This window comes from Camelina sativa, chromosome 6 (assembly GCF_030686135.1).
Source record: "Camelina sativa cultivar CO46 ecotype springtype chromosome 6, ASM3068613v1".
Classification (NCBI taxonomy): domain Eukaryota; kingdom Viridiplantae; phylum Streptophyta; class Magnoliopsida; order Brassicales; family Brassicaceae; genus Camelina; species Camelina sativa.
The window spans coordinates 26139256-26151968 of NC_141885.1; the positions used below are offsets into that span (position 1 = coordinate 26139256).

General features: G+C 36.4%; 1 pseudogene across 1 annotated transcript; it reads right to left on the minus strand.

Moving 5' to 3' along the window:
- Positions 1–1219: 1219 nt before the first annotated feature.
- LOC104793187 (DNA glycosylase/AP lyase ROS1-like) lies at positions 1220–12103 on the minus strand (annotated as a pseudogene). Its single transcript, XR_015559976.1, has 22 exons — positions 11753–12103; positions 11041–11265; positions 10817–10955; positions 10475–10559; positions 9327–9428; positions 8934–9069; positions 8787–8851; positions 4771–8696; positions 4571–4661; positions 4031–4473; positions 3870–3949; positions 3675–3759; positions 3502–3593; positions 3359–3427; positions 3235–3271; positions 3068–3150; positions 2516–2929; positions 2279–2315; positions 2088–2180; positions 1937–2002; positions 1618–1852; positions 1220–1536 (listed from the first exon to the last, which is right to left on the minus strand). The product of XR_015559976.1 is annotated as a DNA glycosylase/AP lyase ROS1-like (transcript).
- Positions 12104–12713: the final 610 nt, after the last annotated feature.

A 12713-nucleotide genomic window follows, 5' to 3' on the forward strand; every position in this document is an offset into this window, starting at 1 on the left:
TTCAACCAACATATATACATTTGTCCCGTTTCTCATACATACTTTCTCACATTGAATACGTACGTGATATTTTAAAACAGAGAGAAAAAGACAAGCAGTATCCGACGACGATCCGTATGGCAAAGAAGATTCGTACGTACACATATATTGTATTGCATGATTAATTAATTCACATCTTGTAAGATTAACTCAAACCACATGTTTTATTATATATGTTTTGCAATTTCATCGTCAGTAGTAGCATCACAGTATTTATTACTTTGAAGCTTAAATGTTAAATCGCTCTGCTTTGAATAAAAAGCATAACTAGCTAGTCCGAGCTCACAAGCTTGGCTGCAGATTAAGATCTTCAACCGAAGAAGAAATCTTAGCTCATCGGGAAAACACAAGCCACTCATGTGCATACATGATTGATTATTGCAAAGAGAGATATTACATTTTCAGTTTACTATGCTATTTTGAAACGTATGGAGATGGACAATCATAACTTATTTGATCAGTATAATGTTTGATCCTTAATGGTATGATTGAGCTATAAAAGAAAACAAACAATAAAAGCATAACTTTCTATATGTGAAAATGAAATTTGAGATAGTGGTGGCTGGTGGGAATATATGCTAATTAAATGTTATACGGATATTCTCCGGATATTTTATACGTATGCAAACATATATGTACCGGGTTGTACTGCATCCAATATAATATGCGCATATATATACGTATACGTATACTCATTACTCAAACAAAACTGCATAGTAATTTTATGCTCACGAGTTAACATTTATTTAACAAACATTATATGCTATATATAGGAATATTATGATGATTCAGTATTCCAGTATTCACATATCATAAATGCGCAATGACGACACACAAAAAAAGTGTAACAAAACTACAAACGTGATATTTCGTTAGAGATTACGATTGAACCGACCAAATAAAAACGACCTATGACAAACCCAAAAGGTCAAAGCAAACGATATCCGTGCTTCAAAACTCGATTCGAGTGGTCCAAGTCAGCGAGAGAAAGAAACAAAGACGTAGAGGTTTATCTATAGCTGCACGAAGCTTCCTTAATTAGCACACAAAATAATAGTAATAAAAATTAAGCAGATATTGAAACTTGAAAAGTCGGGCACCCTGGGCTCATCTCAAATTAGACCATGTAAATTCGACCCAATTACAGCCCAATATCAAAAGATGACTTGCAAAGTTGCAATTTCTTTTCCTTCTTGTTCGATCATATTCATTAGTAACTGAAAATCAACAAAATAATCATGTGATCATCTTTTTTTGTTTTTAATTTTTTTTCTATAAACAATCATGATTAAAAAATTTAAACAACGATGATCAAAAAAACCAATCAACAATACAGAAGTACTGAATTTGTTTTAAACTTCAAACTTTTTTTAGAACTAGATGGGACAGAATAGTATCAAGCTTGGGTCTTCAGCTTGCTTGTCGGGAAGTGGAGTCTGGCAATCAGAGGCTTCGGTCCTCTCGTCCTGCGATCGAAACCGCGTACACGTACGTACCCTGCAGATTTAAATACATTAAACATTTTAGAAAGAAATAAAAACAGAAGAAATTGCTGGAGATTTATACAAAATAATTTACCTCTCCAGTATCTCAGAGGTAGATAAGCCTGAAAAAAAAAAGTTAGGTCCACTGGTTAGAACAAGTTCCTGGCTCTGATCAACAATGGCATCACATTTCGAACAATGAAAATGTTATTATCTTTGAATATTGTAGATACAGAGGTTCCGAAGTAGACTATTCTTCTAGGTAAATCCCATATCGAATCCCTTGGGACATCGATAGGTTTCAGGCTAGATGCATGATCCGCAAACACCTGGTGTATATAGAAATCATTAGAAGTTAATCAATGCAAATAATTAAATGAACGAGTTAGATATACTGGAGTTCAAGTCCTCACCTCATTAACTTGGAAATAGGTCCCGTTCAAAGGGAAACTACCTCTCATCACAGTTCTACATGGAATCTGCAAAAATTTAAAGCATCTTATATATATAGGTTGTAGAAACATAAGAGTAGTTAGAAGCAAATGAGTTTGTGCAATTACTTACCAAGATTGTCCCTCTCACAGTCTGAATGGAATCAGCTGGCTCACCTAGCGTCCAAATAGCCAGCAAATAAGAACATGGGTCATCAGGTTCTCTCTTCTCCAATTGTCACAAACACAAACAACTCGTCAGATTTTAGATATTGACAGACTATAGCATGTGTTCTTCAGTCATTGTCTAGTTATTTGACATACCTCAGCTAGAAGAGGATGTGTGTCTGGCATTTCATAACTGCAAGATACAGGAAAAGAAAACAGAACCAAGTTATACATAAGTCAAGCTGAAATTTGTCTGCTTCCCAACTCACGAGTAAATATGCTTGGTTTGACACTTAACGATTTACTGTATCAAAGCTTTACTGTATTCGAATTTACTTTTGATTTTATTTCAACCTAAGAGACGATGAATAACAGAGAAAAATGGATACTTACACTTGATGTTCCGTTCTTAACCGGCTGATATTCTTCAGTTTTGGCATTGGGAGGGATGCAACTTCACGAGTAAGTGCAACTAAAGCGGTGGACATGTTTCCGACTTGTAGTTCTTTATTGTCTTCCATTATTTTCTTTAAGTTAATGGTAAATGCATCCAGGTTTAGTCTGATGGTAGGAATTTCTTCAATGTCTTCAATTTCTTCCTCAAAGAAAGCATTTTCAATGTCAACTGATACTTGCTCTGGAGATGCGGGCTCATCTATAATTGGTTCACAAACATTATTTACAGTTTCTGAGTTTACCACTTCTGACCCTTGCTCGCTGTACAATGGTTCTGGCAGGTAGAGAGGCGTCGGGTTTTTATCAGGTGTGCCCATAACTTTCTCTGTACCCGGTAAAGCAAGCCTTGCACTGAAAGAAAACCAAATGAAAGGTTACTCAATTTTATGTACCAATTCAGAGCTACTTTAAATATGGACCAGTTCTCATTTAAAGGGTTATATTTGAATAAGGGGTTTCTTCATAGTAATAGAGAACATGTTGCAATACCTTGCAAAAGCACTTGCAAAGTGCTTGCATTCTCCTTTCAGAGGACATGCATTGCAGTTGGGTTTTGTCTTTGTGCAAAAGACCTGACATGAGTAGTAATTCAGAATCTCATCATCTTAGATATGTGTATATGAGTATCATACAACGCTTCCTTCATTAATGTATACCTTTCCAAATGTGATCATCTGATAGTGCAGTTCATATCTGTAAAAATATAGGATGAGGCATTAGAATGAGGCATTAACGAGTGTATTAGAATGAGGCATGAAAAAAATAAATCAGTGTCCTTACAGTGTTTTTTGATCGAATTTGCATAAACGGGGCTAGAGATACTTCTGAACAGAGTCAAGAACAGGATACCTGGACAAAACAAACCCCAATTATTTAAGTGACAAATTTACATTTCCAAGTAGGATCATTTGTAGAGTGCTTACATTTCTAGAAGATGTAACTGCAATGATTCTGGGAGCGGTTGAAGGGGCACCCATCCAAGTCTAACAGCTATGCGCCCAACATTTGTATCAACCTGTCAATGTCAATAACTTAATCATGCATCATAAAATTTACTTCTTAGAAGGACAACAAAGAAAAACTTATCCTGACTTACTGGAAAGGCAAGTTGGTGCAGCGTAAGAAGCCGCACACATTCAGTGCTTTTGAGCCCCAATCCATTAATGCTCAGAAGATATTCTCTGCACATACACAATGCAACTGAATCACTAAAACTGTCTAATTAAGTAGTCATTTTCCTATTTTGGGATGAATAACGAGAAAATAATATACTTTAGTCTTTTAAAATTACTTTGTTTTATCCGGTTGAACATCTCTCAACCATTCGAGATCGATGCTTCCATGATCTTTGACCAGTCGATCAAGGAAGCGCTGCATGATTAATCATGTTCAAACTCAAATGGTTATCTAGAATGTTCATACTCATATTTAACTAAAACAAAAAAACTGTACATGTATCCTTTCTGCAAGCAGGTGGTGCAGACCACGTTTCTTTATTACTTCAGCAACTTCATTGACATCTGCTCTTCTTACCGCCTCCCAGTCTATAGTGTCCATCCTCGTTGCTATTTTCTCTTTTGCCTGCTCTATTTTCTGCCTCTCTTCTTAAGATATCCCAATCAAAATACTTTTTGCCTTACCTTGAATTTTCAGACTGACTCTTTTGATTGGAATCTTCTTGTGAGCCTTGTAGGCCCCGTAGGAGCTTCAGATAGGAAGTACGATACTCTTCTTCTGGCCTGATCTCTGAGCTCTGATCGGGTGGGCTTGACATCGACTCCTCTGAGTCCAAATGAGTTATTTGAATAGAAGGCGTCGAGCTTGTTCCAACGTCAAAATTACTGCTGGGTACTGAAGTCACGGGAAAGTGTGCAGCAAGTGACATGAAAGCAGAACTAGAAGGAAATTAAAAAATTAGACAAAGATGTTAGTTTTGTGACTTGTCGCTGTCTTGGATTTAGTTTCAAGAGAGAACTATGTAAGAGCTTATACCTTGAAAGATGGTCTGAAACGTTTTGCGTGAGAAACACTCCAACAACAGAATCAACAACGGATCCCTTCCAAGGCGTAAAACGTCGATCCCCTTTTAGAAAACCGAAACCATAACAAGAAGTTAAACGAACAATACACGTAAGATCAAATACTAATTGAAACCATGTGGTTAGCACAAAAGGACAAGTGTAGTGTATAACCTTGTACAAGATGCATTTGTGCTACAAATGAGTCTGCTCGTCCTCGAAGCACATTACGTTCTTTCTCCCACCATTTGGCCTTTTTCTTGTCTGATCCATCAGTTCCCTCACTATTAATATTCTCCAACAGCAGTTTCCACACTCTGTCCGTCTCATCGTCTAAGTTAACCTTTGGTCGTGGGTGCCGTTTTTTAACAGGAGTTAAAGGCACAATTTCTCCAGCACCACCGCGAAGATTACAATCTGGTTTCCTTGAGTGATTCGCTTCTTTTTGCTCACGGTCACCCGTGTATCAACAACAATCTTCTCATCCTTGCTATAATGGCCTGTAGTTCTCTTTTTTTCTTCGGTGGTAAGGACTCTATCAGCACTGGATTGAGATGTGAAACTGTAGCACTTGGAGTCGACAGCAGAAACATCCTTATGTTGTTTTCCAGAGAATGATTTGCTGCTAATGGCACCAGATCTCAACCCTTCCTATTGTAAGTTTGGTAAATGCAACCAATGCATTTTTTGGTAGTCACATAGCTCATGGTACTGAATCCATGATAGATTCATGTCACAGAAAGTTGGTTTTTCTGCATGTCTTCTCTTTGCAGGTTGTGCCATCGAAACATCAACTTCTTCTAGGTAACTACCATTGTTCTCAGGTTCCTTCCCTTTTCTTTTTCTTTTACCTTGGCTGCGCTTTCTCTTAGGCACCGGAAGAAGCCAACCTTTTGATTCTTGACTCACCGAATCCAACAGCTTCTGTAAAACAGCGGATACCATCTGACTTGCTTGTTTTGTGTCGGGGTTGGAACGGTTTTCTCCGTGTTCCAGTTCAAAATGCAAGGGTCGTCTACAGAGCTTCTTGGCATGAGTTGATGTATCTACAGCTGATGATTCAACTTTCTTCCTCCGCACATATGTCCTCATCGGTGGTTGCTTTCTTCAACAACATATTTCTTCTGAGTTGGTGGTTTAGGTGCCTTCTTGGGTTTAGCTTCTCTAAGAACCTGTGGCTTTTCAGGAGTATTGATGATATGTTCAGCTTCATCAACATTGTCTGATAAGTTTTGTGATATCGTAACCTCTGTAACTAACTCTTTATTGATAACCCAAACACTAACACACCATAGACGAAGGCAAGCACATCACAAGCTCTTCACCTAACAAAGATCAGAGACGAAAGCACATCACTCTCTCACTAGCACATCGCTAGAACATTCAACAACAATAATAAGCATCCCCCTCCCCACGCACACATAACTTGTATTTAAAGAGAAGAACTTCAACGACAACACTTCTAAATGAGAAAGAGTCTCTGCCCTCCTTAGCCAAGTCAGCTCATTCAACTAATCTTCTTTAAAACCGATTGTGTTGATACACTAATCATATCAATACTTCCCCCTTTGAAATCAAGCTTTTCCTCAAGCTTGGTAAAAGAAAGAAACTAGCAGCTTCTGAAACTCATTTGTGGTGCTGCTTGTTTGGCCACTTCTTTTATTGTGTTTCTGGTTTGTATTTGAACCTCCAAGTCTTTTTACACTTTCTCTTCTTCTGTATTTGTTGTAGATGAATTTGCAGCATATTTCTTTTTGTGTTACTCACTGAAATAGTTGTTACTGCCCACAATAGATGATCCACGGCTAGTATATTCCCCTTTGAAGAGATTTCCTCAAGAACTATGCTCTCAATTCTCAGCTTGTTCTCAAGTATTGGAAATAAATCTCCCTCTAAATAATTGTGAACCTCTATTCTCATTTCTGCCCCATAGTCCAGTCTCGGTCTTGTCCAAAAGCACACTGTAAAACTATGATAAAACATCAAAATCTCATTCTCCAAACCTGTGGTAGCCTCCCCATTACTTCCCCCACTGAGAGCTAGCTTGTCCTCAAGCTTGAAATGAGGAAACTGAAACGCTCTAACAGCAATTTGCAACTCAGTAAGTCGTGAAAGAGACTGTACTATAACTGCAGCCATTGGTTTTCCATTTATAGCTTGAAAACATAGAACTCCCTGAGCAATCAAAACAGCAACATCACAATCAGGCCATGAATCACCAATATGAAAATTCACACTGTCTTTGTGAATTCTGGAAATTGGAGAAGTTGCAGGCTTTGTCTTATGAAAAAACTGAATGCAAATCAAGTGCCCAAGTAGAAGTGGTTTACTTCTCCACTTGTGATACACTTGAAACTGTGCATTACCATGGATAAACCATGTCATGAGTGTTGCATCTCGGTCTTGAAAAGTTGTGTTGACTGCAGGAACCCTTGTTAAGCTAACTGCATACTCTAGAATATCCATTGCTAGTCTAGTTTGTAACCGCAGCTTCCCATAATCCTTTGGATACGCTGGCAAGACCTTGAATCCTTGAAACATCAACTCAGACACAGCTTGCATCCCAGGGCCTGCATATATTTTTGCTTCCTTGAGTGGGAGTGCTGTCGCTTCCCCTGATTCCACTTGACACAAGAACATGAGCTTCTTATCCCCATGCAGAAGCTGCTTTATACCTCTTGGATCATGCAACATCCTCATTCTAGACATCACCCTTGACATGTGAGCTTGCTTGTTCAGTCTCAGATTCTGAAATCTTTTCTTCTTCCTCACTAAACCAATGTTATGATCCATTTGTGATCCCTTGGTCGACATAACCATGTTTTTGAACTTAAATTTCCATGTCTTTAGAGACAAACTCAGCTTCTTCTTTTTCTGAAGTCTATGGCTCATAGGGAACAATCCATCAAACACCTTATGTGCATTTTTCTTGTTCTTAACACATTCAAAACCAGATTGTGGATATTCCCGATTTCTCCACACAGTTTCAGTTGGCCATTCCCCCAAAACAGTCAATGGTTCATTGCAAAATTTGAGGCTAGGTTCCAATTCTGAATTTGATACCTTAGGTTGTTCAACACCATCAGCCTCCATGTTTGTTTGATCAATCTCTCGCATCGAATCCTTTTGCAAAAACACCTCAGATGGAGAACAATGCTTCACCGGAGAAAATCAAGCCAACAATCTCTGCTTAAAGAAACTCCAATCCATGATTTTCTCTTTATTCATCTCTCGCATAAACCATGTCAATGCAACTCCGTCTAAAAACAAGAAGACTAGATCAAGCTTCGCATCATCTGAGAAACAACCACGATTGAAAAGCCTCTCCACTTTTGGGATCCACAGCGACGGATCTGTTCCGGTGAACATAGGCGTCTCCATACAACCATCATCGTCATAGATCACAGATTCCACCGTCTTCATCGCGTTGAAGCTCCGATCACAGTTTCACCGCACCAATGATAAGTTTTGTGATATCGTAACCTCTGTAACTAACTCTTTATTGATAACCCAAACACTAACACAAGCTCTTCACCTAACAAAGATCAGAGACGAGAGCACATCACTCTCTCACTAGCACATCGCTAGAACATTCAACAACAATAATAAGCATCCCCCTCCCCACGCACACATAGCTTGTATTTAAAGAGAAGAACTTCAACGGCAACACTTCTAAATGAGAAAGAGTCTCTGCCCTCCTTAGCCAAGTCAGCTCATTCAACTAATCTTCTTTAAAACCGATTGTGTTGATACACCAATTGTATCATTGTCACTCACTGAGCTCGGACTCTCCACTGATTCATGACCTTTTCTCATCAACAATTCCCTGTCTTCTGATGATTCAACCGGAGTAGATTCTTGATCCTTATCCTTCTTCCTCCGCACATATGTCCTCATCGGTGGTGTTTTGCTTTCTTGAGAATCAGCAACAACAGGTTTCTTAGGAGGTGGTGGTTTAGGTGCCTTCTTGGGTTTAGCTTCTTTAAGAACTTTTGGTCGATGCTTCTTTCTCTTTGGTTTTTCAGGAGTCTTGATTTTACTCACTGAGCTCGGACTCTGCACTGATTCATTACCATTTTTCATCAATAACTCCGTGTCTCCTACATTGACAATAACGTATATCTCAGTCCAAAATAAGATAGAATTAAAACCTGTCAAAGCAAATCCCATTTTCTAATCAGCCCTCTTACCTGTACGTTTTGGGATCTGACCGGAGAAACAGAGTGATTCAGTGTCCTCGTTCCCAACAAATCTCCTGCATATGCATCACATCCATAAGCAAATAACCAAAGACGATTCTTTGAAATTTCTCTACTTTAAAACCAAAAAGCTCTTACCTTCTCCGGTTACCATGAGCTTCCTCCTCCACAGTATTTGAGCCGATCGGAGCAGTCGGCTTCATCGGCGTCTCAGGAATCCATGGATCTTCTTCTCTCATTTGAGAAAAAAGCTTGTAACTTTCTATTTTTTCCACTGCAAAAGTTTGAATAAATGTGAAGAAGATCACCAATATTAGAAATTTCTAAGACTATAAAACGATTAAATCCATTTTAGAGAGAGAGAGAGAGAGAGAGAGAGAGAGAGAGAGAGAGAGAGATCTATGGAAGTCATTGATTTTGAGCGAGTAGCGACATGAACGATTTATATGAAAGATGACTCCTTTTTTATGATCGCAACAAATTGTTTTATGTAAGAAACAAAAACCAGAAAGTCAGAGTAAGAAATCATACCAGTGGAGGAGATAAGAGAGAAATTTGTTCCGGTGGTAGCTTTGAGAGAGATCACAACCGATTCTTCGTTCTACTCTCTTGGAAACGATCAAGTATAAAGAGCTACAAGGTATACAAGTAATATAGAGAAAAAAAAAAAAAAGAAAAAAAAAAGGAAAAGCTTTTTAGCGTGTGTAGCATGTGACGTTGTTTGTTGTGATGACTTCATTCGTATCTTCTTTTTTTTTTTTTCATGTAGCCGTTGTTTGTTTATGGAACGCGCGAAAATCAATTTGATTGACAGAAGATATTTTAATAGATTTTTATTTTAAAATAATAATTTGAATTTTCTAGACCATATTTGTTATCATTGGTTTTTTTTTCTCATCTCTTTTCTCTCTTTTTTTTTTTCATTTTTCTTCTCGTTTACAGATAAATTATATATTTAAATATATAAACATTAAATAATTTTACATCTTATAAGAATTAGATAAGTATAATTTTGATGTTGTTTTCAGGAAAATGATTTGAAATTTGGTTCTAAAAATATCATTGATTTTTTAGCAGTTTGTTCCTTTTTATCTTTTGGTAGCCGTTTGTTTATGCAACGCGCGAAGATCCATTTGATTGACATAAAAAAATTAATAGAATTTTGTTTAAAAATTATAATTTCAATCTCCTAAACCATGTAAAAGATAATTTGAAAAGTTAATAATATTGTTATCACTGTTTTTTCTGTCATCTTTTTTTTCTCCGTTTTTCTTCTCGTCGACAGATAAATTATATAATTTAAATATATATACTCTAAATAATTTTACATCTTATAATTTGATAAGTATGATTTTGATTTTTTTTTTCAGAAAAATGATTTGAAACTTGGTTCTAAATTTATTAATGATTTGTATATTTGTAATGTTGATCGAAAATATGCTATTTTAACAATATTTTATATGTTCTTATGACTTCAAAAAGTTTTATTCGAGATTACAAAATTTATATGATTCGTTTTAGAATTATAATTTTTCAACGAGGAATCATTTATTTATTTTTGCTACTTATAAACATAACCACTTTTCTTTACTGTCAAAACATGACGAAAAAATAACAATTTATTCAAAAAAATTTGCAGGTAGAAGAAAATCATGATGTTGGTGTAGTACTAGTATTACCTTGTAGACGTGGGATAAAATCAACAAACAAATGCTATTCCTGAAGAATCACGTCATCTCCACCCTTAGTCCACGTCACCAATCCCTGCAAATCATAAACACAATATAGACGCAGTTACATATTTCAGCTTTTGATTAGTGTAAAAACAAATTGGGAGGAATTATTTTGTTACACCTCCGGCATGTGATTTGCTTATGAATTATTTTGTTACACCACCAACAAGAATTCCACCAAGGGCATTGTTTACTACCGACAGTCACAGTGCTTGTCCAAACAATCAGAATTTACAGTTTTCTATCAACAAAATTCGTTATAGGAAAAAAAGAGAGATCATTAGTTACCAGTGTTAAAGCAGTCCAACCATATGAAACTTTTCATCGCTTCACCATCTTTTAAATTAAGGTACTTTACTAACAAGCAGAGCCAGAGGCTTCCAACAATTGACATCTCAACCGTCGTTAAGTATGATGTCTTCTTGACCTGTAACAGCGAGACAGTGGGGCTATGTCTAAATTGAACTACAGATTTTTCTATTGGATTGTGACATTTTTAAATGATGACTGACCTGACCTGACCTGAGAAGCACATTTGACATAGAGATGAGGCTAGACCCGAGAGCACTGAGGCTAACCAAGTCCGGGATAATCCCATATGGAAGAGCACTTGATCTGAATTACTGGCATTAATTTGAACCTTTTGTTAGAGCCTTCACCAAACACTTAGTAGGAGACTGCTGCCACGATCTCCAATAAACCACAAAGCTCATAATTGTTGAACTGATTGCTTCTGCCTACAATATATGTCAATGGAATGGAGATGATGAGTTAAAACACATTTGACTTTAAAAAAATATAAACAACACCATGTCTGAATATGATCGAGCTACTATGAATTCATCACTATCTCCTTAAACAACTAAAAGCTATCAATCAGAACAAAACCAGAAAACATCTTAGAGAAGCGTTTTATCATCTTTTGAAAACAAGGAAACGAGGAAAGACAAATCGGATCAGATCAAACAGTTGCCGCCTTATCGCTTTTGAAAAAGATTCCTACTGCCATGGAGGAGATTTACAGAAGCAACCAAGCAAAAGTGTTATTCAGGTAATCACATAACATGTCTCTAACATAAAAGTGATATACTAGGCACTAGCTTTAAATACAAAGTTCCCTTTTCGATCACAAAAGCAGGACTTATATTAGAACAGAGAAAGAAACCAAATCAAATCTGAGAAAGAAACCAATTCACTAATTTCACCAAAACCTTAGTGACTTACATAGAGATGCGTCGGGTTGAAGCATGGCTTGTAGGATTTTCTGGTTTATATCAATAGAAGGAGAAGAATTCTTTAGCCATCTTGGCTCGTTACTCCATATAATATTTGAATAGAAGAGGAAGTAGTAGTAGTAGTAGAAGATGAACAGAGAAAGATGGAGAAGAAGACGAACTGGAAATGGTTGAATAAAACCAAGAATTGATATCAACAGAGGAATGGAGTCCGCCGCCGGTGGAGTATACAGCAGCAGCTCCGATCGAGTCCATCACCGCCCCGGCGTAATTGACGACCATCTCGTTTTCTTTACTCGTCACTTTTAGATCGTATAAAGAAAACTTCGTTCAAAATAAAAAAAAAAAGTTGTAAAAGGAAAAACAAAAATCTGCATTAAAAATAAAAATAGTAAATTAATGATACTTGTGAGGCTGAAATTGTCATTTTACAAAGTTTCTTAATCTCCTCTAACAAATTTTAAATTGACAAGTAAACAAAACAAAACTGGAGGGAGTATTCATCAAATAATATACTAAAAAATATATAATGGCATACAGAGTTGCAAAAACATATATAGTTTTTTTTTTTAAATTTATACTACTACTATTGTATATGTTTAACATTAGTAATGGTTAAAATCAAGAATTAAACATAATTAAACATAATTTTAACCCGGGACATATAGTTAAGTATATTTATTAAAATATAGTTCTTTTACAATAAGTTTTTTGTTGTCATATTTGCTTGCTAGAGAGCAGTATTTATAGATGTTTCATGTGGTAAAAATAAGTTTGGTGAGCAAGTTGATAAAATCTGTAGATGAACTAATAATTTTAGGAAGGTTTTATTTTTTTGATTAGTTTTTTGGTTAAAATTTGGTGCAACAATATTAGCAGGCCAAATATAAGCTTAACATACCAAATATAACATGTGATGTTGTTTTCTGTGATGACTTTCTTCTTATCTT